Source organism: Manis javanica, chromosome 12 (genome assembly GCF_040802235.1).
Source record: "Manis javanica isolate MJ-LG chromosome 12, MJ_LKY, whole genome shotgun sequence".
NCBI lineage: Eukaryota > Metazoa > Chordata > Mammalia > Pholidota > Manidae > Manis > Manis javanica.
In genome coordinates this window covers 57,635,832-57,658,120 of record NC_133167.1, presented here as the reverse complement: position 1 = coordinate 57,658,120, position 22,289 = coordinate 57,635,832, and positions in this window count along the sequence as shown.

Here is a 22,289-nt window from a genome sequence, read left to right as displayed (position 1 = left end):
TATGCTGCCATCTGAGTATTACTTTGATCCCGTTACCCTCCTGTTTAAAATTGCATAAGACATCCATTCATCCATCTAACAAATCCTGGCTGAGATGCTACTGTGACCTGGGCAATGAAGAAAAAAAGGCAAAGTTTCTGTCACAGGAGGGGGAGCAGACAGTAAACAATGTAAGTTAGTCAATATCTATCTGTGTGTATAAAATAAGAACAAAAATGTATATGTCAGAGAGTGATACATGCTAGGGAGGAAAATAAATACAGTAAGGGAGCTGGGAAGAATCTGTGCCGGGTAAAGGGAGTCTCCTTGCTTGTATACAGCCTCGTTGGAGAAGCTCTCACTGCCACAGGAACATGTGAGCAGAGATTTGAATGGAGCCATGCGCAGATGCAGAAGAGCAGTCTAGGTGGGTGGGCAGGGGAGGGAACGGGCTGCTGTTCCAGTGGGATAGCTAGGAGGGTGAGATACCTGTAGCTGAGAGACAGGGGGAGGTGGTGGGGTGGGGTGGGGTGGGTGTGGCACTGGTGTGACACCACTGAGGGCCTGGGGCCACTGAGGCACTTGGGTCTTTGCTTTGAGCGACTGTAGAGCTATGGGAGGGTATCGATATGAGCCACAGGTATCAAGACCACTTAACAACACACTCTGATGTTGAGAAGATTCTAGTGGGGCAGGAGTGAAAGCAGAGAGTTTGTAGGAGGACACTGCAGTGGTCTGGGCAGGAGCTGATGGTGGCCCAGGTGTGAGGAGTGGGCAGGTTCAAGATATTGTTTGCGTGGCTCTCTGTGTCCTTCAAGCAGATGCCAGGTGCTCAGCCTGATCCACAGGATCCCTAGGATCTGCCTGCTGCACATGCTGCAGGTGCCCTGGGAGTTCGGCACTTGTCCTTCGGTGCTCCTGGAGCCCCCAGCTATGGTCTGCAAGGTGCAGTTCAGGAAGTCGTCCATTACATTTCCTCTTCTGCCAAATTGGGGTTGGCTATTTCAACTTTCTGCCTTATCCATTCCTCTGAGTCATTAACTGCCCATTTACTGGTTTGTTTTCCTTCCCCACACTGGTCTGTAAACTTCATGTGGGGAGGAATAGTGGTGTGTATGTGTGTGTTTTAACTAGTTCTTGGCACATACCAGGTGCCTAATAAATATCTGTGTCATAGGTGAATATGTTCATTAACCGGGAATGCTTTAAACTACTAATTCTCCAAGGAATAGCCTTAGACTCTACCTGTGTAGGACATGGACCAAGGTGGAGGTGGGATTTGACTTGAGATTATAGGCACTGCCACCTCAGGTAGCTTTTAGGGTGAGGCAGGGTTTAAACAAACAAACAAAAATAGAAGCAGTAAAGGCAAAAGGAGTGAAGAGTTGGTTAAAAGTCACGGAGCAGATGAAGAGTTACTATTTATAGAGGGCCGTCTCTGAGTCATACCTCTGTTAGCATCTCAGGGAATCAGACAGCAGACTGGAGATGGGTGGGGCCTTGGGAAGGCCCCTTGGGTGTCTGAAATGGTAAGCTTTCAAGAATCTACCCATCTACTTGAACAGGCAGGAGTAACACATATGATGAAAATTGCATTTGAGAAAGAATGTGAAAAATGGTGCAAAGAGGTGGGGGCCTTTGCCTGTGCTCCATGTGTCACCCTATGCAAGTACTGCAAAGGCACCTATTCCTGGCGTCCTCGGCAGCCTTTAGAATTGACATGGACTGGATTTCACTCCTGAGACTCCACCTCAGCTCTTTCATCTGCAATGCCTCCTGCTCTCGTCCACCTTTTACTCCAGCCACTGCCCCTGCAGTTAGCTTCATGTTGGCCAAATTTGACAGTGCTTCACGCCAGCCTCACCACAGACACGGAGGGTGACAGAGAGGCCCGTGGAAAGCCAATCACATGTGCAACCTGGAAGGGTGGGAGGGCAAGGCCTCACAGGCACCCCTTGATTCATGGGAATGGGAGCTGGAGGGGAAAATCTCCCCCTTCTGCTGTGCAGACAGGTCATTCTGAGGTGCCATTCCTATAGCTTTTCAGACTGCCCTGGGGGGTTGCGCTTGAAAGGAAAGGAGTGACACACAGCAGCAATTCACCGGAGAGTTCTGCTTTATTAGGGAAAGGTGCTGGGTTATATAGGAAGGGGCATGAATTGATTGAGGTGTCACTTCTACGGGGCTGGTGGCTGTTGGCTAGGTGCTGGGATTGGGAGGGGGGCGAGAGGTGATTGGGCTTCAGGTGGCGCCGGTGGGAACCGAGGACCCCGAAGAGAAGCCGGAAGTTTGCCATCTTACTGGTGGGGGCCCTTCATTCCCCGCTTTCTCCTCTATGGGGTTGTGGACATTGCTTTCTCTCTGGCTGCTTCCTGCTGAACACGGGCGGAGAAGGGAGTGAGGGCTTGAGGATTGGGAGGAAAGGGTTGATAGGACTCCCCACAGTAAGGATGAGTAGATGTGGACTTCTTCAGGTTTGGAAATCAATGAAGGTTCCCTGTAACCATAGGTTGGCCAAGAGGATATGGGTGTCAGGAGCCAGGCGTCTGCGGCTATTGTTTCCAGGAACAGTTTCCAGTGGAGAGAGGGGTCCATCTCAGCGTGTGGTGAGGAGGTCTTCTGTGGCCAGAAGCTGGTAGTTCCTGAGTAAAAGCTGGTTGAAAGCTTGATTAGAGATTTTTCCGACTTGGGATTTGATGAATTTTATTATACAGGGTAAGAAGAGACAGGTGAGAAGAATGATTATTATGGGGCCTGCAATGGGCCAGAGCCAGGTGAGGAGGGGGTTTGTTAGTATTGAAGAGAATGGGTTGGAATTGGAAGCAGAGTGGAGGCTGAAGGCAAGGTCGGTGAGTTTGGTAATGTCAGTTTCTACAATGCCGGATTCGTTGATGTAATAGCAGCACTATTCCCAGAGGAAGACGCAGGTGCCGCCCTTCTCAGCTGTAAGCAGATTTAGGGCCCGCCGGTTTTGAAGGGTGACTTTAGCTAGCGAAGTGACCTGTCTTTGGAGAGAGGCTAGGGAATCGGCAGTGGATGTCAGGGCTCCCTCAAGTTTGGCGTTGAGATCTCTAACTGCCTATAGAGAGTGACCCAAGGCTTCTCTCGAAAACCCTGCCCCAATGGCTGAGGTGATCAAAGAGCTACTGACCATGATGGGAAGGAAAGCGGCTCTTTTTGTGCGTGAGGGCAAGGGAGGTTGGAGCTCAAGGAATTCTGCCATGCTGTAAAGTGTTAACTGTGGGATTAGGGTGACGAGAATGCAGGGTGTATCGGAGTTGAGAGGCAGTGAGTTGAAAAGACTGCCATTACACTAAAAGAAGTGTCCCAGTTGCGTAAAAGTCTTAGAGCCGGAGGTAGGGGTGTAGATAGAGAGGCAGTGAAGTGCGCTGGAGGGGGGTGGAGTTGGGCCTACACAGTGGTGGATGGTGAGATTATCTGCGTATTCTGGTTCCCATAGGGGTATGCCTGCCAGGGGGCAGAGGGGTTGTCTTTCTGCATGGAAGGAGTAGTTGGAAATATTAAGGGGCACGGCGGCCAGCAGTGGGCGCTGTAGTGATGCACACAAGAAACAATTGGTGGTGTTAAGGGTGTGGTTGAGAAAGATGGTGGTGTCCTGAATGAGCTGTAACGAAGAGTAGGAGAAATGAGAAGAGGGGCGGGGATAAGAAGATGAAGAGGCGCCGTCAAGAGTTTGGATAATGACTTTTTCAGAATGTCTGCTATCTGATGCAACTTGAGAGATCTGGGAATGAGAGGGAACATACTTTTGAGAGATATGAAGGGTACCGTGGGGAGTTGAGGAACCCCCCATAGTAAACTGAGGCTGTGACTCTGGCAGCCCATCGAGAGTCCCAGGGATCTGGGATTGATAAGGAGAATGAGCCGTTGGGATATTTCATGAAACGGTTGGAGGAGTAATACTGTGGGTACTGGAATTTACCCATGTAGTGAATGGCACAAGACCAGTAGGGACATCTGTAGGTGTCTGGCTATCGCCTGCAATAGGCTTGTTTTTGGTCATAGAGGAAGCAGAGGTAGGGAGAATAAGGGTAGCTGCTAGTGAACACTTCGGTGGAGGGAGGAAAGTGGAGGTATAAAGGCTCAGAGCAGCTTTTCAGAGGGCAGTCTGGTGTGGCAATGAGGGCAGTAACTTTTGTTTGATGCTGTGTGTAAGTCTCTCTGACTTTGAATCGCCATACAAAGGAGGCTGGGGTGGCGGGGGAAGACAATAAGAATGAGGAAAAAAGCAAGAGAGCAGTAAAGGAGGAAAAAGTCATGATTTGGGTATGGATGGCAAAGGGGGTGAACAGGATTTTGAAGGAAAGAGGACAGTAAGGTCAGGAGTCTGGAGGGAGGGAGAGTCTATAAACTTTTGTAGGTTAAGAGATCTTTTAGGTGATGTGGGGACAGAATGGTAAGGGGCGCCCTGAATGTCAGTTTATGAGCTTCTTTCTGCAAGAGCTGTCTAGCGGCTAATGCTCATAGGCAGGGGGCCCATCTCCGAACTGTGGGGTCTAATTGCTTGGAGAGATAAGCTACTGGGGCAAAGGATGGGCCATAATATTTGCCTAGGACTCCTAGAGCTTGACTGGACCTCTCATGAATGTATAATGAGAAGGAGTTCGACAAATCAGGAAGATGGAGAGCTGGGGCTTCTACAAGGGCTTGACGGAGCTTAATGAAGGAGTGTCGGGGTGAGGAGGATAATGTTTTTTTAGGGGGGGCCTCTTGCTGAGGTCCTATAGGGGTCTTGCCAACAGGGAGCAGGGAGAAGTTAGGGATCTACGTTCTAAAATATCTAGCCAGGCTTAGAAAGGGCTTAGAAAGGAAAGGATTTCTGTCTTGGTTTTGGGAATGGGCAGGTCAGAGAGGAGCCATTTTCTGTCTAAGGTAATGGACTTTCTTTGTTGAGATAGAAGGAATCTGAGGTAAGTGACAGGAGGGGAAGAGATTTGAGCTTTGACGGAGGATACTCGGTAACTTCTGGAAGCTAGAAGGTTAAGTAGGGAGGCAGTGTCAAGTTGAGACTGTTCCCACGAGAGACTGCAGAGTAGAAGATTGTCTATGTATTATAAGGTGGACTTGGAGTGATCATGATGAAATTGTTTGAGATCCTGAGCTAGGACCTGTCTAAAAATATGGGGACTATCTCGGAAGCTTTGTGGCAAAACTGTCCAAGTGAGTTGTTCAGAATGTCTTGTGTATGGGTCCGTCCAGGTGAAGATGAAAAAATCTTGGGAGCAGGGGTTTAGAGGGATAGAAAAATGGGTCCTTGAGATCTAGGACTGAGAAGTGGGATGCTAAGGCTGTATGGATTTGGAACTAAGGGATGGATAGGGACAATGGCTATGTTGATGAGGCGAAGGTCTTGGACAAGGCGGAAAGATTCGTTGGTTTTTTTTAACAGCTAATATGGGGGTATTAAATGGGGAGTGAGTGGGTCTGAGGTAATTTTTGTTTAAGAGATCTTGAATGATGGGTTGGAGGCCTATGAGGGCTGAAGTAGTTACGGGGTATTGGGCCTGACAGATATACTGAGAGGGGTCACATAATTTGATAGAGGCAGGGGGACATAGGGCCACGGAGGGGCTTGTAATGTCCCAAACTTTGGGATTTACAGGGTGTATGAGGGCAGAACCAGAGCTTTCATTGGTTAGAGGGGGGTCATCGGCTATGAGGGCCATCAGAAAGGGAGTACTGGGGGCTGTGGGAGTGGATATAGTTATGGAAATGTGGAGGAGAGAAAGGATGTCCCGTCCTAGTAAAGGGATGGGACACTGGGGCATAACCAGGAAGGAGTGGGAGAAAGGTATGGGATTGTCTAGGATTGTGCATAAAAGGGGGGGGGTTTAATGGGAAAATCTGTTTACCTCCTACCCCAACTATGGGAGTAATGGCTGGCGTGGTAGGGCCCCAGTATTCTCGCAAGACTGAGAAGGTGGCTCCTGTATCTAGGAGAAAGGAGCGACCGTCTACTGTTAAAGTAACCCTGGGCTCCTGTTTGGTGATGGAAATGGTCGGGCGAGAAGCCCCCGGGCCCTATCAATCTTCTTCTGCCAGCCCCTACGGCGGGCTTAGGATGGGGGTTGTTCGTCCAGCCTCCCCTTCGGGTGGTTGGGCAATCAGACCCCCAGTGGCCTTTTTTGTGGCATCTAGGGCATGGGGTGGTAGGAGATCTGGGGGAGGGGCATGCCCTTGACCAATGTCCCTCTTTTCCACACTTGAAACAAGCTCCTGGGGGGGGCTTGTTTGTAGAGGGGTGCCCAGGTTGTGGTTTTATCAGCTGGGCCAACATTTGGAAATTGGCCTGATCAGCCTTTTGTTTACGGCGTTCTTTCTCCTCCTCCCGCTTATGGAAGACTTTAAAGGCCACTGTTAGGATCTCAGTCTGTGGGGTAGCGGGGCCCTGTTCTAACTTTTTGAGTTTTGCTTTAATGTCGGGGTAGCTTTGAGCTAGGAAGTATGTCATAAGGACATGTTTTCTTTCAGGTGTTTCTGGGTCTAGGCTGGTATACTGTAATAGGGCTTGAGTGAGTCTATCTAAGAACTTGGAGGGGGTTTCATCTCTCTTTTGAATTATATCTTGGAGCTTTTGAAAATTGACTACTTTACGAGCTGCCTTTCTCAGACCTGCTATTAAGCAGGAGGCAAAAATATTTCGAGAGCAGAGACTCATGGCAGTGTTATAATCTCAGTGTGGGTCTTGTTCGGGGACAGCAGTGGGGCCAGGGGGATAGGTGGGGTCAGTCCTGTGGGTTTCTGTTTGGGCGAAGTCCTAAACTCGTCTACGCTCTTCAGGGAGGAGAGTATTGGCCAGGAGCATGAAAATGTCATGATGTGTGAGGCTGTAAGACTGGAGGGTCCATTGAAACTCCCTGATGTATGTCGTGGGATCAGTGGAAAAGGAACTTAGGCATTTCTCTAGTTGGGCTAAATCTCTTAAATGCCTTTGGATCCTGCTACCTCCAGGAGGGGGGTGATAATTTTGGCAGGCTCTCGGGACCAAGTCTGAGGGGGACTGAAGGGTTCTGGCTCAGTCTGTGGGGGAGTGACGTGGTCTAGCTGTGCCTATTTAAGCAGGTCCTGAAGTGTGGAAGGGGGGCAAAGAAAATAAAGATAGAATCAGACCCACGTGTTGCCAGCCTGCAGCCTAGCTGCTTGCCTCTGCTGCTTTAGTTGGGCTTGAACTCATGACTCTGAGGTTAAGAGTCCCATGCTCTACTAACTGAACTACAGCAGGGCTCCAGTTAATTGCTTATGAAATGTGTAAACAGAATGTTCTTTGTTCTCCATTCCTGCCACATTGGCAAGTGGGGGAAGGGCATAGCTAGAAGCAGGGGCGGTGTTTCTACACATCTTCAAGGTCTCCCTATTTTCAGAGTGAAGAGTCTTGGCTCATCTTCGAGGACAAGATATGTTTTTGTGGACAGATAATTTCTAAGGACTGCACCGGTTTCTCTAGCTTGTGCTTTCCCATACTGCGTTCAGACATGGGGGAAGGTGCTTTCCCATTCTCCCTACAAACACGTGAGAAGACAAAGGCGGTCCCTAACAGGGGAGAAATAGGTGATGAGGGCAAAGATGGAGGAGGCCCCTGGGACCTAGTTAAAGGGGGGGGCTGAAAGGCTCAGGCTTAATCTGCGGGGGGACGAAGGTGGAGGAGGTGAGATGGGGGAGGAGATGGTGGGGAAGGAAGGGAGAAGGGCTGTTGTAGGAGAAGAAGGGGAGTGAACGGGAGGCTTCTGCGGGGGTGGCAGCTTGCAGGCTAGGAGAACTTGGGAGGGGGTGGGGGGAGGAGGAGGCGGAAAGCTTCGATATAGGGAATCTCCTTCCATTTTTTCAGGCGCTGGCACTGGTTAAAAAGATCGCGAGTGATGTTAGGATCAAGAGTTCCCCCTGCGGGTCATTGGTTGTTATTGTCTAGGGGGTATGTCGGCCAATCTTGGGAGCAATATTTATGGAGAAGTTTTGGTTTTATATCAGGCATCAGGGAGAGGGTAGCCAGAATCTTAAGCAGGCATTCAAGAGGTGAACTTTCAGGGAGGGATGAGGAGGCTCCTATGGCTAAAGGACAGAGAAGGAGACAAACAGGGGAAGACGAACGGAGATCCTCGGACTGGAAGCAGACCACAAGGAGACAAAGGGCGTCCCCGATGATCCTTGGTGGTCTGCGGAAACTCGTATACGAGTCGGAATTTCTTAGGAAGTGTGGGTCGTCACCCAGACTTCCCTAAGAAGGCAGAGTGCTGGAGTCTCGAGGTACCTAGCACTAGGAGTTTTCGGTGGATGGAGCAGAAGGAGGAGGGGGGGAAAGGGAGGGTTCTCATTCGCAAAGGAGTCACCTCGTTTATGGCTGTTGGAGGGGGGTGCCTGAGAGTCTGCCGCAGCCGTGAAGGCCTGAGGCAGGGATTTATGGCTGTCGGAGGAGGGGCCTGAGGGTCCGCCACAGCCGTGAAGGCCTGAGGCGGGGAGAGTTCCCTCCTCGTCCCCGAGCGTCAGGGCCTTGCTGGACGATCACAGTCAATGGCACTGCGATAGCTGGGAGAAGAGTGGCCCACCCCGGGGAAATTTTGCTTAAAAAGTTTCAGCACTGATGGAAGGGACGGTGAATGCGTTTATGACTGTCGGAGGAGGAGCCTGAGGGTCCGCCGCAGCCGTGAAGGCTTGAGGTGGGGATTTATGGCTGTTTGGGGAGGGGCCTGAGGGTCCGCCGCAGCCGTGAAGGCCTGAGGCGGGGAGAGTTCCCTCCTCATCCCCGAGCATCAGGGCCTTGCCGGATGATCACAGTCAATGGCACTGCAATAGCTCGGGGAAGAGTGGCCCACCCCGGGGGGGAAAACTTACCTAAAGGCCAGAGAGGAGTGGTGAGTGTGATGAGCCAGCGCCGGAAAAAGAGGACGAGGGCAAGCTGCTGCTGGTGTCGGGGGGAAGACGGGGCCCAGTTGGGGTGTCCCGTCTCCCGGGTTTCGGCACCAGTGAAAGGAAAGGAGCGACACACAGCAGCAATTCACCGGAGAGTTCCGCTTTATTAGGGAAAGGTGCTGGGTTATATAGGAAGGGGCATGAATTGATTGAGGTGTCACTTCTACGGGGCTGGTGGCTGTTGGCTAGGTGCTGGGATTGGGAGGGGGGTGAGAGGTGATTGGGCTTCAGGTGGTGCCGGCGGGAACCAAGGACCCCGAAGAGAAGCCGGAAGTTTGCCATCTTACTGGTGGGGGCCCTTCAGCGCTCACCGCCCACAGCTTGGGCTGGCAGGACAACACGCTCTTCTCTTGGCTTTCTCTCCTCTTTTCTTGGCCACGGTGTCTCACTCCCCTTTTTTGGGTTCACTTTTCCACCAAATGCAATCCACTGTCAGCCTGCTCTTAGGGGCAGTTTGGGGTGAAGGGCTGAGGGGGAATCCTGGATCAGAAACCCTTGGTTGGCAGTAAGTCATTGGCGCATTAGGGCTCCATTCTGGAGCCAAATTACACATCTGTAGACAAAATTCAGAAAAGGAGCGAAACAGGAAAAGTAATTCATCAGAACAGTTGGTCAGCCACCTTCTCTAAAAGGATCTGTTTTCACTAGATACTCTAAAAGTTAACTTCCAGCACCAATAGATCAGTCCACCTCATTTTTGCGCAATAAGGACACAGGGCCCGCTGAGACCACCTTTTTCATAAACAAACGACCTCAAGCTGAGGGCCCTTGTGAGGTGACCTGCCGACTTTATTACCTGATAAATGGCCTTTCACATGAAGATATCATGGATTCTGTTGCCAGGAAAATTTTTGAGAAGGAATGTTTCTCACTGTGAAATATCCTGTGAAGACAGCTATCACAATTTTGCTAAGAGCTATCATAGCAAACAATTGTTTTGGACCCGGCACAGCATTATTTTGCCTTATTAATTATTTTTAAAGTCTTCATTAATTATTAAAATAATTTATTAATTATAAATAATCAATTATTAGTGATTTATTAATGATTCAAATGAGGAATATTCCAATAATGTTAGTAATTGCATTTTGAAAATGTAGTATTTTCCCATAGGAATTTTTCAAGGGACCAGGAATCAGGGCCACATCTTTTATTTTTATAAAAGATGGGTTTATGTAGACAAAAGAGACAGATTCCAGAACTCACAAATGCAAAGCTGCCTTATTATCTAAATCTTTTCCATTACAAAATGCACACAGAAGCTAAAGTAACCATAACATGGAAACATTTGCTGATGTTATTCATTTATTTATAAAATTAGTCCCTACTTAAAAATCTCTCTCTTATGTAATGCTAGGCTTGCCAATTGCTTTGACAAAATAATATAAATATACGGCAAAGTGAAGTTGCAAATCTTGCAAAAGATGCAGGATTTTGTGAAGTTGATGAAAGGGGATGTTGTCAACTGTTGGAATCACATGCAATGCTAGTGACAGATGTAATGGGAGAATTAGAAACGTGAGCAATAAGCGAAAGGGAAAAAAACAAGAATGATGATAGAATAGTAGCTCATCAGAAATGTTTGAAAATCAAATGACTAAGAGGGCCATTGAAAAAAATGAAGAACTAAAATATTTTACTATTTTTATGATAGCAACAGATATCATAATGTGATATACTATCATAAAATTTGGTAGAAAAATTATGTGAATGAAACCTATTTGTTTCTTTCCTCATCCTGAGAAAAGTAATTTAAAGTTGCAATTCTAACCACAAATTTAAAATATGATAAAATAAACTTATTTTAATAATGTTTAGAGTAGTTTTTCAAAGTGAAGTCTCATTCAAACCTTACCCTCAGGCTCCAACTATTTACTCTGAATTTTTAGTATCTGCTTTAAGTGGATTTGCTTGAAGAAGCTATTCCCCATTACAAATGATTCTTTATGTTAAATCATAGAATCACAGATCCAGCATTTGGAACTTGGAAAGTGTTTTTGAGAAACCATGTGCCTTTGTATTCTCACTTGGCAGTTGAACATCTAAGAAATGGGATGACATGGCTAATTGTTGGGGATATGGCAGGTAGGGAGGAAGGAACAGGTTCTAAGATTCAAGACACCCATCAGAGTCCCTCTACACTAGGCTCCTGCAACTTTACCCCCAAGTCACCCAGTCCTGTGCATCAGATATTAATTATACTCGACACAAGGTCATGTCTATGAAGTTTGTGAAGATCAGTGAGAAAAGATGTCATCAAAAAATTTAAATATAGTTAAGCTAACACTTGATTATTTGGCTTTCTGGATTAGAATGAAAGTGGAGATAATTGAAAAAAGTATTTTGAATACTTAGAAATAGTTCAGCTCTGTTCTGTTTTATAATATATGACTTACTCTCAAAATTACATTATATTTAATTTTCACTCTGTTTTGAAATGGCTTTTGGCCAAGAGCATCAAAATTCTGACCTAATAATCTCAAACAGCAGAGAGTTCAGAAAGCATTTATGTTTAGCTTTGTAAAACTTTACAGGATATTTCTGGTAGTGGATTTATCTTTCCTAAATATTTTATTTCAGAAAATGTAAAAATTTATTTGTTTCTCTCGAGTACAAATCACTGATAGTGGGTGGTACAGGAGGTCTGTTTGGAATTAAAATTTTGTCTTAGATAATCCATGGAGCCAAGACTTTGCATATGCGCTTTGCAGAGCTGTTTCTATTCCAAGTTTCAAACACATTTGTTATCCAGAAACTTTTCAGGTGCTTAGTAAAACAGTTTGAGGCTTTTCTAGATTTAGCACTTTAGAGGCATTAATAAAATACTCAACATGTAAAGAGATATTTTCAGACCATTCAAAATACTTATCATCAATAAGAAATACAAATAGAAATGAACTCTTGTTACTCATTTCATTATTCTTGATTCCCTCCCCTCTTCCCTTCTTGAAATTACAGCTGGAACACAGATGGCAGGCACAAAAGCACAAATAAGCAGACAGACACACACATCCTCTTAATGGGACCTGTTTGTTGGGGTGTCCAGTGAGCACTCCTGGCGGACGAGGACCCCATTGTCAGGTCCCAGTGAGGGCTACTGTGCAGAGGGAAGGGTTTGGGTTATGAATTAGCTCTGCATGTGTGTCACACACCGAAGGACCTTGGTAAGTCACATGTCTTAACTCCCAACATAGTGGAGCCTTCTCTCAATTCCTGTGTTCTTGTACTTTTCTTCAAGCCTCTGGAGGCAGAAAAGCTCCTGAGGCATTCTGAGCAGGAGAGCCACATGATCATATTTTAAAGTGTTCTGGCTGCAGTGAGGAAAATGGAGTTGGCAGAGGTGAGAAGAGGGTGGGGGGAGAGAGAGAGAAGGAGGTGGGTGGAGGGGGAGGGGAAGCACTGGTTCTCGCAGTGGTTCAGGAGAGAGTGCTGAACCTGGGCTAGAGAAGGGCCCGGATTCCAGAAAAATGGAGCTGGGTCACTAGGGCATGGGGATGGATTGGTAGCAGGAATGCGGGAGAGGGAAGCATCAGGGAAATCTCCCAGGTTTCTGCCTTAAATATCTGGTTGAGTGGGAAAGCCATTTGCAGGAAAGGGAAAAGTGGAGTAGGTGGAAATTTGTTGGTCAAGATATCCATTTTGGACATGCTAAGTGTGAGATATCAGTAGAAGATTCAGGAAGACATGTCGAATAGACCACCCACTGCTGAGAGACGTGTGCAGGCCTAGAGACAAACACTTCAGGGCATTTTATGTCTTTCAAGCACCTATGTGAATTTTATCTCATTCAATCACACAGCAGTCCCTTTGAAGGGGACTGAAGTTAGCAGAGCAGATATTGTTATCTTGTATTTCATGGGTAGAGAAATTGAAACAAAAAGATGTTAGGAGACTTAGTTCATGTCCCCAAATCCCAAAGGCATTACATGAGACATGATCATTTAGTCCTGGTCTTCCATGTCAAAATCTTACTGAGTGTTTTAGTCTGATTGAAGGCTTGATTTCTACAGGTGGGACAAGAAGCAGGCTTCTTGCCTCTACAGAGTCTCAGATTCCACAAGTATTGATAGGGCACAGGTCAACTTCGTTGCTGTCTCCATCGTGAGGTCCATTGGGAAAATGAAAGAGGATTATTTCTAGCTCAAAAAGGGAGTTCAAAGCCATGCTTCCCACCAATGCAGACAGAATGGGCACCAACAGTGTGGTAGAGGTGCGGTCTGTGGGTTCTGAAGAAAACTGGTCCTTTTGTGTCCGGTCAGCGGAGGAACAGGTTTACTATACACCAGGTCCCAGCAGGGATAACGGCAGACCTGTAGACTGAGAGTCTGTTCTGCTGCTCTAGGTGGGCCTAGAGAGCTGGGCCTCAGGCTGTCCCTCTTAGAGGTTAGCTGGGCGTGGGCCTAATTTGTTGAGAGTGTCTGGCAATTCTTTTATGACATCTAGCTAAACGACAGTCACATTTCAAACCTATCTTTGGTGCCTGTAAGACACCTCTGTTATAATCAACATGCAACAGCTTACATTTTTTGAGGGCAAGTCTGGTGACCAAAGAGTCTCATAAAAAGTGTACTTTGCTAAGTTAACCCATGTGCCCTAGGGAGGTGCATGTCTCAGAAACCAGGACTAAGACTTCAGAGTCCTTTGCCCCTTCTTTTTAGCCAAAGCCCCTTTAGCTTTTGAAATTTTTTCTCTGTGTGTATTTGAACGACCCCTCCTCCTTTCAGCTCCAACATGCCTTTTTCTCCTTTTATGAACTTGATATTAAACATGTCTCCCCGCAGCCACTATGCACACACTATTTTCAGTAGAAGGTGAACGTGGTTGCACTTTGGATTCATCTAACATCTAGAACTATTTTTCAGATGTTGTGGGTAAAGCGAAACCCTAAATAACTTTAGCTGAACACTTTCCCTTAATTTCTAGCTCATAGGTATTTAAAGGGAAATATATTCCACATGTTTCTGATTTCATTTATCCCTCATTCCTCAAGAGGTTATTTTCTGAGACAAGTTGAGGTTCCAGAAGTCTCAAGGACCCTTTTTCCCCCCACTCAATCAAACCCATCTTTCTCAGGCTTCAAAGGTCACTTTGAGGCAAGGGTCAGTAACTCAGTTGTCCCAATTTTCTTCTGACACAGCTTTACTATAGAAATTATGGTCCAAAGTGTCCACAGTTCCTTCCAATCTCTAACTTCTGAAGTCTTCTTTTGTCTACATATTTAGGGCTCTGAGAACTGCATTACACACTCAAGAATATCTTTCCACCTAATTTTTTTTTTATCTCAATAACCCTACAACGATTTAGTTTCTCCTGCAGGTCCAGTGCTGAGATGGGTCCTTGGGGGATATGGAATATAATAAAATTAATTTTGAGAGAGATGTCTTTCACAACATCTCAGCAGTCAAGGGAGGGTGTCTGTTGTCTGCAGAGCAGGTGCAAGGGCAGAGGTGTGAGGCAGGTCAGAGGTCCTGAGACCAAATGTGCTCCCAGGGTACCAGAGAGGAGGAGAAGGATGATGGGAGAGTCCTGGAACGCCGAGGGCTGGGAAGGACTGGCAGGGAGGTGGCCCTCCAGGGAGCTCAGGAGAGCGCCTCTGTGTTGTGCAGAGAGAGCAGGAGCCCTGACGCCCTGAATCTGAACACCTGTCTTGTGAGATTACAGATTATTGTTGCAACAGGAAGGGTCGGCCAGTGGGTCATTTTTCACCTACCAGTTTGTTCTCACACCACAGGAAGAAGTGGGTAGAGAATTTACTCAGAACTCACATCCTCACGGGTCACTTGGGACTTAGGACATGCACCTTGAAAAAGTTACAGGAACTAGTTTTTTCTCTCAAAAAGACATTTCTGGAACGATAAACAAACTCAAGCAACAGTACTAGATCCACTAATGACCCAAAGACCAGCTATTTCAAATGCACAAACACTTAAGAAGCTGGGAGGAAACGGGGAAATTCCAAAGAAAAGGAGAAGCACTTGAAAATAGGCAGGGCTCATTTCCTCCCTGCGTGTTTGCTGCAGCCCTAGCCTCAAGGCTCAGTGTCTCTGGTATTAATAATTCACAGGAAAAGGTAATGAAGAAACCCCAGCCTCCTTGGGAATGGAGGTGATTTAGAGTCTGAATGAAGGACGTACCTTACAGGGAGCTTCCACCCTGGCCCTGTTATGTGGCCCCCTAACACACTCTCTTGGCTCTGTTTTCACTGACTCAGGCTGGTCTCAATGATGATACAGAATAGATTCATGTTTGGCAAAAGAATTACCATCCCAAGCTTGGGACAGCTGACTATAGATCAATTCTGCTTCCACAGCCAATTTCTGTTGAGCGTGATTATCTTTAGGCAGCTCTTGGCTCCTGTATATGATTAGCAGGGTTAAATGGAGATTTAATGACTCGGGATTCGCTGTTTAGTTTTCAGTATACCTACAGCTAATCATTCTAATGCACCCTACCTTGAGGGGGATTGTGCATCTGGGACCTGATTTGTAGACACAGTTCAGGGACTGGAGGGCCAGAGATGCTTCCATCCTATGAGCTGATGAGAGTGAACCATCGCAGTGTGATTCACAACCAGAATTTCCCCAGATTAGGGAGTGTGGGTTTAGCATCACTCTTAAAGAGAGAAGGGACCAGGACCACGCCACCTATACTGACCAAGAAAATGAGTTCACAGTCTGAAAAGACTAACCCTTTCAGCCTGTGTGTCTGGCTTGCTGGGTATTTCACTGCTTAGCCTCTTCTTCCCACCCCTGATATTCACAGAGAAAATCCACCAGCCTTCCTCTGCATTAACAGAGCCATCTTACTAGAGGGTGACTGCTTTCTCCCATGTCCCCCCATCAATGACAGCACCCCTGGGAAAGCAGTGTTCCCTCCCCCCTCTCCTGAGGCCCCCTGCCTTGCAGGGAGGGGCTGGGCTGACTGCTGAAGCCGCGAGGGCCTCTGTGTATTACTTGACTTACATATATTTTATTATGTTTGGCTGTTGGTGATATTTAGATGAAAATTATTTCCAGATTATAATAAAGGCTGCCCTCTGTTAAAGGAGTACAGTTAGATCACTGACCATAGTAAAATCCTTGAAATTGGGGACTATATATCAAAGCATTGAGGAAGGAGGGATGTCAAATGTTGAGCAGGGGGTGACATGGAGAACCCAATGACACACATGTAGCATTTTTGGCTTAAGGGAACTGCTGAGCCTTGGGAAAGATTTATACCACATTTATTATTATGCTGCAACATCACCAAGGATATAAGCCAGTTATTGGCACTCTCTCAAAGAACACATCATTCTAACTCCCTATAACAATACTGCTGTGATATGTGCTCGTAATATTTATAAAGGCTAAGCTATGAAAATAGTATATGCCAATTGTCAGCAGTAATGTATCATTTTTAAAAAAGAGAATGTACACGGCATAATGGTTTAAGTGAACTCTGCAAAAATTTGCTGCTCTGCTGAAGCTGCTTGGCTACCTGGACCTCTGGTATCATGTCATGTCCTGCTTTTCAGGATTGGCTGCAACTTGGCCTCAGGAAGCTCTCTCCCCTTCTTGTAGCTCTGTTTGCTATTTTCAGAAAACTGCAGTGTTCTTAGCAACCTCACCCTAGCCTGTGTCTGGTTACTTAGTGCCTAGGAGAGTGCTCTGCTAAGGATGCTTGCAGTTGATACATGTGAGCTGCTTTGATTTTCAGACACATCTGGGATACTTGGTAGCTAGGCAAGAGCAGGGCAAATGGTTTTGCTTCCTTGTGGAAAGACAAGTGATGGAGGCCATCATGTGGTAAGGCTGATGACTGGCGCCTGACATTAGGCCTGCTCTGTGGAGATGCTCCTGGAGTTTTCCAGAAACCAGCATGATGCAATGAACCAACAGTCTCCTAGTGACACAGCTGCAGGACAGCTGAACCACAGCAGCAGCCATGGGAGCAAGGAAGAGAAGGAACATTTAACAGTTCAGCCAGGAACTAACTGTGGGGACTGACTTCTGAGGGGTGGCAAGGTGCTTAGTCCACAAATCATCCTTCAAAAAGCCAAGATTGTTGGTAAAATCCCTCCCATCACCGCAGGAGGGAGGGAGGGGGAGGGGGAGGGGATAAGGAGTGAGGAGAGAGGCTGCTCTGTGAAGCAGGAGCTCCGAACATGTGGACACACACAGCACTTTTTGTCATTAATGGATCAGCAATAAAATGCCAGAGGGAACCAACCCCTGTGACGGAAGGTGAACCAGCAGACCAGCTGTGCTAAAGGATCCAGACTTGGAGGTAGTTGAGATCAAACCATGGGGGAAATCTAGCTGTTTTATTTGGGACTTTACATGCATTTGTGAACATGTGCAAATTATCTATTTAGCAAGCTGTATATGGTTTATTCCATGGTGCAGGTTTATTTGTCTCAATCCGTTACTCTTTTTTTGTCCATAAAAGTCTTGAGTTAAAAACAACTTGTGGTATTTTGAAGAAGTGACACGTAAATGATTTTGAGTCAATCAACATTTATAGTCAAAATACTTTGCTCAGCACCAAAAGCTGCTCTTAAGGACTGATGACTGATGGAGTCATTCCGGCTTTAAGAAGCTACTGGCCTTGGGTACACCAGTTACCCAGATGCAATGCGAATGGACTTAGATGGGCAGTGAGGAAAGCAGATGGAAGTGAGGAAAGAGCCAAAGAGGGGAGTGGGAGGCCCTGGCCAGCAGGATAGGGCTGTGGACAGTGTGAGAACACGGAGGAAACAGGAAAGGGGAAAGGCAGCCATGGGGGGGAGGTGGCTCACCTCCCAGGGCACCAGAGGGCTCAGAGAACACATTTCACAGGCTCGTTCCAGAAAGTTTAGCTGTGGCGATGGCCCTGCTGGCTTCTAGCTGATCAGAATGCAATGACCTGGTGACCCTGAGTTTCAGGAAGGTTACATTCCATTACAGAATTCCTACAGAAATTCCCACTCTTGCCAGAGGCCTCAGCAGGGAAGGAAGCTGGGATCCACACTTTGAGAGCTCTGCAAGTTAGACGTCTGGGAATGTCCACGTCCCTCTGGAGAAAGAACGGCCCTGTTTCTCACGAAGCGATCATTCCTGGAAGCTGACTTGCTTTATCCATGCTCTATCAATCTGCCACCTTTTAGGAGAACTAAATCTAGTCCAAACATTTTTATAATGCTATTTGATATCTTGAAACCAAATCATATTTTATCAGACCCACATTGTCATAGTTCCAACAGAAAGGCTAAAGAGCTCCCCTCTAAATATGAAGTTTAAAAAGCCTGTGTTCCTCATTAGCTACAGACTTTAAATTTCACTGTTGGAACCTTCTAAACTTAACAAAATGTTAGGTGAATCAGCTTAATCGTGGACATTCCCACGACTACTAAAAATCTGATGTGCATACTGACAGGTGTTCTTGCTGCAAAATTGGATTTGTGTCTCTCCGTTGTCCTCAATCCCAAAAACTTACACAACAGTAAGAAGAGGATGAAGTGTGAGCCAAAGAACTAGATGCACTGAAAAATCAGCTAATCCTGCTAGGGTTTGGTACTGAAAACCCAAGGGCTTTAAAATCTGGGTGATGAGCCTCTCCTGAGTGGAGGAAAATGGTTTCCTCCTGAACAGCAAATCATCTCATAGCCTGTATCCCTGGTTGATTTCTGCACTGGGACTCAAGAGGTGACACTGCCTTCTCCTTAAGGAGCACTAATTATTTTAGATATGACCTCATGTAATAGTAAGGAGATTCAGTTGGAGAAAATGCTACTTCATTCTTTCCTTTTGAAAATTTGTGTTTCGTGTTCTTCATTCCCTAGTTGCATCATCTATTTAAATAACTAACATTTATCTACTAATTCCTGAATGAATAGTAACTTTTCTTCTAATTTTGGAGCTGGAAGATGCCTTGATGCAGCCCCTCAATTTTACAAATGAAGGAAAGACCGGGAAAAGGCTAAGTGATTCACCCATGCTCATGGGAACAAAATGGTTTAATTTTAGGAGTTAAAGGGTTCAACTCCCAAAAGTTGAACTGAGTTAGAACTTTTAGAGTTAGCTACAAGTGAACTGAGCTAGCCAAGCACCTCCTCTGTTTCCTATTGGACCCTGAGTGGAATTTAAAATTAAAAGCTAGTCTTTAAACCGAAGTGGCCATGATTCTACTGTTTCTCCCCCACGAACAGACTTAGGGAAGACGGTCTGAAATTGTTCCTGGTGAGCTTCGTGGCCAGGATTACACTCAGTTTTTTCCTCCTGGTGGCATCGGCAAATGGGTCACTCTGTCCAGAACTGGCCCTGGCCGCAGAAGGACGCAGGCTCTACGAGTCTATGGGTCTATGGGAATAAAAGGCAGTCGGACGGGCTGAAATGGAGCAGAAGACAAGAGTGACACGAGAAGGACGTGGCCGCGGTCCCAGGAACCTGTTCAGCTGTTAGCTGGAGAAGAACTTGGTGTTCTCATCGCTCTTCTTTGAGCCTTAGATCAGTTTCTTCTGGGAGAGACGCCACTCCGCAGATAAGCTTCTGAGATAAGCGGCGGGCCTGTCCGAGGGAAGTTCGGCCCCCGGATTCTCCCGGAAAGAGGGTCCCCGAGGAGACATGCTGTCAGGTGTGCCCTGCCTTCCGCTGCGGTGACGGGTTCACTCCCCTGTCCCCACCAGTCCGCAGCACCCAGAGGCAGGGCACCTCCCGAAGGGCACGTGCCTCACCCTGGGGACGGCCTTCGGAGCTGCCTCTCTCCCCGTGCCCCCAGCCCAGCCTCTCTCACGCACACACTGCGCCCCCGCCACCTCTTCCTCACGCTTGCACGCTCCGCAGCCTTTGTCTTGGATCTTCCCGCCCGCACTGCGTGCACCCCCACCCCTCCTCCCCCTCCCCATGTGTCCCTGCCCCCATCCCCTCGGCGCCCGGACTTCACGGCCCTGCCGTTGGGGGCCCCGCTCCGGCTTTCCCGTCGCAGGCTGGGTTCGTGGGCTGAGGGGGAGGCGCAGAGCCCCAGGCGGTGTGAATGCCGCCCCAACGACTTAATGCGATTCAGACCGGCCCGGATGCCCGCTGGTCGCCGGCGGCGGGAACGGATGACGCATCTCGCCCGCCGCAGCAGCTCCCTACGCTACCGGCTCGGCCAGCAGAACAAAGGCCGGCGGCGCAGGCCGCGCTCCTGCCGCGGGGCTCCCCCTGGCGGCGGCCTGCAGACTGCAGGCCGGCGCGCGGGGCACGGCCCAGGCTGGCTGCGCAGCCGCCCAAGGTTCGTGATGCCGGGGCCCTGCCCTGTGGCCCCGAGCGGCGTCTTCCCTCTCTGGCCCAACTAGACGGTGCCCATTCTGACGTTCTTGTAATACAGTCGGAAAAGAAGTCATTCACAAGCCCATACGTTTTCCTGAATGAAACAAAGAAGCAAGTGATTGAGAAAGGGGGTTCAGAGTTCACACTTAAGTCCTTAGGTCTGGACAGTAATAATGGAGGGTTACTACGTTAATTATTTGCTCCAGATAGAAGCAGGGTCTCAAAGAAAAACCCTTGAAGAAAACTTGTCTGGAAGTGTATGACCTACTGGATTTAGGGATGCGTCCCAGTTGTCAGAGGGGACTGTGATAGCCACACACACGCACAAAGAACCTGAGAGATCATAGTGCAAAACAAACACAAAACAAACGAAAATCCCACTAGCCAAGAGCTCTCATGAAAACGCTGGCCATTTTTACCAACTTCCATGTGGAGCCTTCTCACGACCAGCACAGCGACGGCTCAGGGAGTGTTTAGAAATTGGCCTCAGCCAAATATGGGTGTCAGTCTCTGCGGTTATCTGACGCGCCCCCAAGTAACCACGGGCAGGGGAGGGACAGAGCCTCCATCTGAGGGGTCCTGCCTTGTGATATGACTCAACTAGTTTATGGGGTGAACTTGAAAGCGTGCAGCCCAGATGTAGTTTTAAGTTCCATCCTGCCTGCCATAGCTGTGGCCTGCAAGTTGCCTTTGGATTGAGCGGGGCCACACCCACAGCTGCAGCCAAGCAGTGCTCTTTGAAACTCCCCCAGGGCCAACTGCTGTGAAAAGAACTGTTTATTACACAAAATAAAACAAAATGCCAGTTCGTCTTTACAGTTTCATCGTCTGCCTTCTGGGAGAGAGAAAAGGAGTTTTAGTTTTCACGTCTTATGCACCAAGTGTGTAGTCCTGGGGCCAGTTCTGGAAAGATCTGGAGAAGTTCCCAGTTATGCTGTTAACTCACCACCGGACCATGGATCTTGCACTTAACTCAGCTGGTCACTGCTTCTCTTTTTGGGAAATGGACAGAATGATATTTGCCATTTGCCTCAGGGGGATTCCCTAGAGTGCATAGAGTTTAGATTCAAATGACATGCTCGATACATTATAATCATTTTTCTCCATCATTTCAAAGAAAGATAGGTGAATTTGGGCCAACTGTTTGCCATGGTATTAACTTTAGGATGCTCACTCAGTGGGGCTTCTGGTTTTCAGAAGCAGGCTTTAAAATAAAAAAGTGTACCTGAAAGTCATTATAAAAATTGGAATATAGAGGCAAATATTAAAGTTTTTCTACTCTAAATACAACACAGATGAGACAGTAAAAGAATCTCATCAAATGAAGCATCAAAACAACTGGACTGAAGATAAAAGTTCTAATATTCAGCATACAGACTAACTGCTGTTTATTTAGTGTTAAGGGGAAAACATCCCCTTGTCCCGTTATTATCTCTCAGGCCCCTACTATACTGAATTAGACTCTTTGAACCTAGAAAGACAACTAGCTTGTACTCTGCAAAGGAGAATCCAGCCTCTGAGGGGTAAGAGAATGTTTTTGTGGTGCTCAAGCATCTGAAAGAAATGTGAACTAGGTTGATTCAGTCAGATGTTTTGTCTACACAATGCTGTTTCCCCTACATGTGGGTACTTGGTGTCATATAGATGAAACACTTGGACAGATAATTGAGGTTTTTTGTTCAGATATTTATGATATACCAAAACAGCTGGAGAAGGATTCTGTTCAAAGTTCAGAGAGGGGAAATGGAAACAGGAGACAAGGAGGGTAAATACAAGCAAGGATGGGGACCTCCACCAGACTCAGAAGTTATGGCCCTCTGGGTACACACACAGAGGATACCTTTGTATGAAGAAAAAGACACTACTTCCTGATGACAGCAACCCCATGCCAGAGCATTTAATTTGGCTGTCAGAGCGGAGACCAGATTTCAGCCTCCATTCTTCCCTCAGCTCAAAGCTTTTGCGCAGTGCACTAACCATCCACCTGTGCTTGGAAAGTCATCAAAAGGAGTAGGAGAAATGTTCAGTAATAAGGTAGAGATGGATAAGGAGAAGGAGGCATAGAGCTTTACCCCTCTTTGCTCACGGGCTTTCCCAGTGAATGTATATGGCCCA